Here is a 6,643-nt window from a genome sequence, read left to right on the forward strand (position 1 = left end):
CATCAGATATTTCTAAACACACCTCACTTCCAGACCACCACACCCATCGGCATTAATATATTGTGGCGTCTGTGTGTGTGTGTGTGTGTGTGTGTGTGTGTGTGTGTGTGTGTGTGCCAGCTTGTAGTGTGCCTGTGGGGGCGGGTCATGGTAATCCGGGGCCAGCGGGGCATTATGGGGGTATGTTTTGGGTGGGTTAAGGGGACCTACCATCTCTGTGCTGGATAGCTGGGTTGGTGGCCTCAGGGCTGTTTGTGCTGTGTTGGCAGTTGGGTTTCGCTCTCCTAGCCTTGTTAAAGGCTATAAGTGAGTGGCAAGCCTGTTAATAAAGAGCTGTTGAGTACTTGCAATGAGTCTCACGAGTCCTCCTTCCTCTTCCACGCCATAATATATTCCTAAACTCCAACGATATTTTAATGGCGCAGGTAGAAGGCATGAAAATAGACAGTTTACAGGGTGTAAGACAGCAATGAGCATCGCAACGCACCTTGCGCAGGATGAACAATAGGTCCTAAATTGTCAAAGGTTAAGCCATTGCATAACTAGACATTCATTGCATCATATGCAATAAAAGGGACTCACTACTGAACCCTGTGGTACACCCTCATCCACAGTTCACATTTTGCGGGTGTATTGTCACCAGAATTATATTCAGTTATACTGTATACAGCATGTTTGGAACAGATCTGATGGAACAGATCTATTGTAGCACAAATAGGATCAAAAGTGCAATATCTAGTGGTTTATTATGAAGCACTTCTGGGAATTCTTTCTGCACATTTCCTGATTAGCAGCTAATTTGTTTAAAGAATGAGCATTGTCCGCTGACGGTGGATATGCAGCTCAGATGGTGGCTGTCCTCAGATTAGGGTTAAATACAAATTAGTGGCTAATCAGGAAACGTGCAGAAATAATTCTCTGAAGTGTTCACCCTCTCACCATGTGGGAGGCGGTACTGGGACTTTATGCCAGAACTTGCTGGTTAGATACTGGCTCTTCCCTGCAGCCACAGCCAGGCCCGTTGCAACAAGGCAAGCAAACCAAATCATATTTGCCTAGGGCCCCTAACTGGCCTGGGGCCCCCAGAGAATGACTGGCTATTATCTGAATGCAACGATAAACTGTGTGATTTCCAAAATTTTGCAAGCCGTAGCCCACTTAAGCTATCATAAAACATTCTGTGGCCCAAACAAAGTTAAATTGACCATTTTAAAATAATTAATATTGACGTAACTATCATGCTAGTCTACAACGTTTGTTTATTATGTCATGTCATGTCACTTTACTATGCCACACCAGTCAAAAAGCTCAGTAAAATATAATCAGCCAATATAATGAGCCAATAGCAGTACCACTGCCGCCCACTGGGGGGGCTGCAGCCCACAGGTTGAAAACGGTCTGTACTGTTACTGTTAGTATGATACAACTGTTCTTACTGTAATTCATTTAAATTCATAAGTACTGTATATAATCATTAGATAGATTGTTAATATTTTGTCATTGTACACTGTCAAAAGGGACCCGTAGACTGGACTGGAAAATACATTTAGCCCTAGACCAGCCCAATGTAAAAACACAAACATTCATCTTTAGACCCCATGTATGCATTTCACACGTTACAACGACTTTATTTTAGAACAAGTAGAACATAGGCAACTAACTGATCAAACATATTCCTTAATAGAAGAGAAGTCTGATAGTTCCCATCATTCCAACTTCTTTTTTTAAAGATTTATTTCAAATCTTCTCCCATTTAGCTAGGCCAATTGTCCCACCCATTCAACTGCTACTCAGCTGTATATCCCCTATCACTAGTGATGCCTCAACAACAGTAGGGTGAAGACTAGCACATGCCTCCTCCGATACATGTGAAGTCAGACTCCGCCTCTTTTTGAACTGCTGCTGATGCAGCATTGCTGAGTAGCATCACAGCACACTCGGAGGAAAGCACAGCGACTTGTTTCTCGCCATCTACCCACCCAGAGAGAGCAAGGCCAATTGTGCACTCTCAGGGCTCCGGCAGGTGCCACTCATACATTGTTCCATCCAAAGACCGTCTAGAGTATTAAAAATATATATTTTGCTTTTGTAACTGACATGCCAATACATAATAATAATAATAATAATGATAATAATAACCAATAAATGTAATGTGGAGTAACATGTTTAGACTGTAAAGTCACATTTAGTTGGATTTAACTAATAATAAACAGAAGTACAGAACAAAAAAAATGTATTTTGTTATTTTTTGTGATTAAATGTAATTCCACAAATGTTGTTCTAAGTCACTAGAGGGTGGGCTTTGATTTATTTTATCAAATGTGTCCCACCAATGTCAAACCCGCTCTTACACCCTTACCCCATTATCTCCCATTCAAAAGTAATAGATGGAGCTTCATCATTCCAAAGAGCACAGTTTCATTGCTTCACAGCTCTAAACTAGTATTGGGCAAAGATCCAACAGGTACATTATTATCTGCTCCTTAGAGACAAGCTGTGCGTGCAAGTGCACATCTATGTCAGCAATAGGTGCAACATAGGCTGTGACCGAAATGGCTCCCTATTTACTAGTTATATATATATATATATATATATATATAATAGGGCACTATTGAGTATTTTAGCCATTTTTCTTTGAGTGTCCGAATCATAAGGGGGGATTCGAACGTGATTTTGAGGGGACTAAAAACTCCCATAATACATCATGATTTATAGTAAACACTGCTGCTTACTAAGCGAGCTAAATGTGTCCCAAAATGCATTGCTGTCAGGTGCAGGGTGCAGGGAGGACGAGGAGGCGGACGCAAATGCAAACATAAACGGGATTTATTACAAAAATGAACACAAAACAAACTTGGAATACACTTACTGGGAATAACTGAAAACTGGACTGAGGAAACTGGGGAAACACACGGACCACTAACAGACGTAAAAACGTACAAGGATCGACACCGGGGAAATGGAACACGGACCTTAAATAGAGGTGCACACACACAGGAAACATGAAACACCTGGGACGAAGGGGCGGAGTTACAAAAGAACACAGGTGAGTGGAAAAACACAGGCAGAACACAGGGGCACGGGTCACGTGGGACAACACAGACACGAGGACAGACAGGAAACAGGGCCAGGACCTTACAATTCGCTAGTTGCATGAGACGACGCTGCCTGTTTCCGGTCTACGACTGGTAGGCGGAGTCATTTCCGCTTTTCAGCGCCGGTCAGCAGACAGTATGGCTTTCTACACGCGATCTCTCCAGGACTTACCAAAAATAACTATAAATGATGTACAGCGCCCAGGAGTAAGAGAGAATATATATATATATATATATATATATATATATATATATAAATATTATTTTTGATCTATTTTTATTTTTATTTATTCCCTGTGTCTAGACCCTCTGTAAGTTATAAATATGTATAATGTATACTGGCATCGGGATATATATATATAGTTGTTTACTATTGTATATCTTTAGTTTCAAACAGTTCAGTGTGTGATTAACCCAGAAGTTCTCTAAAATTGTTTGTTAATGTTTAATATGCATTTATATTACATTAGTATTCAAACCGTAAAATATTTGTGTTCCCTCATTATCCCAATAATATGTAAACAACGTTTGTTTTACCTGAATCAATTTTGTATTTTTTTTTGTATTCAAAACTGGCTCTGGATTCTTATGGGTCAATTTATTTATTTTTATTGAATAAGCTTGTAAATATGCCTTAAACTTTTCATGTGACCAACAGTAATGAATTTTATAAAAGAAAAACTGGCCCATTGCCTTCGTTATTGGAAATAAAGGCATGAAATAGTATTGTTGTTGAATTTAATTTTTTTGATTTTATTATTAAAATATAACAGTTTGGTATGTTTCCCAGTGTCTCCAATTTTTTTATAGAGGATCCTTTAATTATAAAAATAACACAGTCAGTTTTTTTTTGTTTTGTGTTTTTCGTTTCTCCTTAACTTTAAAAACACTCATGGTCGCTTTCACTCTGTACTCCTGCCGGCAGTTCTCCCCACAACAACTCCAACCGGAAACTAGTATACCTACCACTCACTACCCGGAAGTTAGGTGGCGCCATCTTGTGCACAGAGCCAATTGCGGGTTTCGCTACTAAGCAACAGACAGCCGAAGAAACGGAGCCGACAGCGAGCCATTAGGGTTGCCAGATTGTTAAAGAGGGATTCAGACAAAACCAATTCACTGGGTAAAACATGTTTCAAATCCGCCAAAATACTGAGAAATCCACCCAAACACCTGATGTTCATCAAATTAACAATATTACAGGGTTTACTCCAACATGATCTTAACTAAAATAACTTAATTGTCTTAAATATCACTAATTACTAAAAAACTATTGAGTTTATCTGCATGTTTGTATGATATGTTTTGTGCCTTGTATCATTGGACACACAAACCAAAAAAGTAAATATAGTACATAAAAATAATTTTGCAAGCAATGAAAGAAAGAAATACATATAATAACGAACATTAACACAGCTTCAAATTTCCATTAGCAGGACTAAAAGCTCTGTCTCTGCCAGGTTAGATATCTAACTACAACACTGCTGAGCTCAATATCCAAACTTCTAACACTTGGTAGTTTTGTGCACCTGTCAAATCACAGCGTTTCCTCCAGACAACTTCAGACACAACTCGACATTTAGCATGAAACCACCCAATCTGGCAACAGTGCGAGCCGGTGTATGCTGTTAATTTCAGGTTTTCTTCACGTAGTTCAATATTGTGAGGATTATATTTTAAACAGCGTAAATATAACAAACAGATAAATAACTTCATGATCAGCTCAGAGCTTCACTAACTTTAATTCAGAGCTCAGTTCAGTGTGTTTATGGAGTTTTAAATATGGCTCAACCCCCTCTCTCACCTGTGTTTGTTTCTGTGACCGGCCGAGGAGTGTCTGAATTCACTCCTGTTTTATCACTAATTAGTGAACTACCAGTGTCTCCCTAAATAGCGCAACACTAATGAGGGAGTAGGGAGCCATTTCGGTCACAGCCATAGAGTATCTAAATGCTGCATTCAATAGTACATATTTGGACACACATTGTATCTACTGAGGTTTAGTTGTTTGTAAGACTGTCGTTCACACAGAAAAACCCAGTCTCCCTGAAGCTGCGGGAGTCTCCCGCATTTGGGTAGTGGCTCCCAGATGCCCGCGAGTCACATATAATCTCCCGGAATTCAGAACGAGTGCCCCAAACCCGCACACAGGCCACAGACTTTTATTCTCTAATCGCGTGTGGAAAGGAGAGAGAGAAAACAGAGGGGGGGTCTGATTGGCCTGTTCTCTGCAAAGAGTCTGTGAGACAGCCAATCAGTTTTTAGTGTGGGCGGGCAGTGTTTTCCCCCCTCCCGGACGGGATTTGTTCAGCAAGTGAGAGAAAGCAGATCATGGCGGAGGCAATATTAATAATTATGGTAATATGATATGAAATGTTTTTGATGTTGTGCAATTTTTTGTGATATTGTAACTGTCAATTTTTGTCAAATAAAGGCTTTTTTCCCCCCCAAAAAAGGAAAGCAGAGGCAGGGCCTTCCAAAAAGAAAAAAGATAAAACTCATTAAATTTCACCTCTGAATACTCTAAATTTAATTAAAAAAAATAAATAAATAAAATGAATTAATATAAAAATAAAGTTTCGTTATCCTTTGGTGTGTGTCCGCAAGGTTTTTTTTGTTGTTTTTTTGGGGGGGGATGTAACCTCCCTGAAATCAACTTTTGCAACTTGGGATGTCTGTTCACACAACAGGTAAGATGGGTTTGTCAGCCTGTATCTTGATGACAATCTCAGGTATCATTTTCACTGAGATGGAATCCAGTGCAACCACTTCTGAAAAATGAAAGCAATCATAAGGAACAAAAGTTCAACAAAACAAAGAAAACATTAAAGGAAAAAATAGATCTGATCAAATAATTTATTTGGTTTGTTTCACATTGTTCCACTGTCACATAGAGGAGCTTCTACCCAATAGATAGCTGTAGCTACATCTCGCCTGAATATAGCCTAATGATACTATTACATAATCATGATTTACAGTGACAGGGAGATGAATGACATGCTTTAAGGACAAACACTTTCACAGGATATAACCTCAATAAAGAGTAACATCTGTCATCTCTGGTCTGATCACATGATTGTTTAGTTCCCCTAATTACAGCACTCACATGGCAGCGTAATGGTATTAGCTGCACGTCAGTATACATATCATACATGGAGAAGCCATAACATTAGCACTACTGACAGGTAGTGGGACAAAGTGGGAAAGTTGATCATCTTCATCATCTTCATCTTCATATACATCTATTTAGAGGTGAGATCTACCCATATATTAGGCAGCAAGTGAACAGTCAGTTCTTGTGATGTCTAGATGTCTGGATCAGAGCAAGAACGTGTTGTGTATTCTCCAGATTCACCACTAATTGAGCATTTATGGGACCAGAGGTGATGCCAGCATTAGCAACCTCCAAGTGTTTGGCAGGATCTGCAGGTCCAGCTGCAACATCTGTAGGTAATGCGCTGTATTCATCCATGCCCAACCATATATCATCTTTTATGTTTTTTTTATTTTTTACACTATTTCTTACTGTTAATTATTTTTTATTTGTG

The sequence above is a fragment of the Astyanax mexicanus genome, chromosome 1 (assembly GCF_023375975.1).
Source record: "Astyanax mexicanus isolate ESR-SI-001 chromosome 1, AstMex3_surface, whole genome shotgun sequence".
Taxonomy (NCBI): Eukaryota; Metazoa; Chordata; class Actinopteri; order Characiformes; family Acestrorhamphidae; genus Astyanax; species Astyanax mexicanus.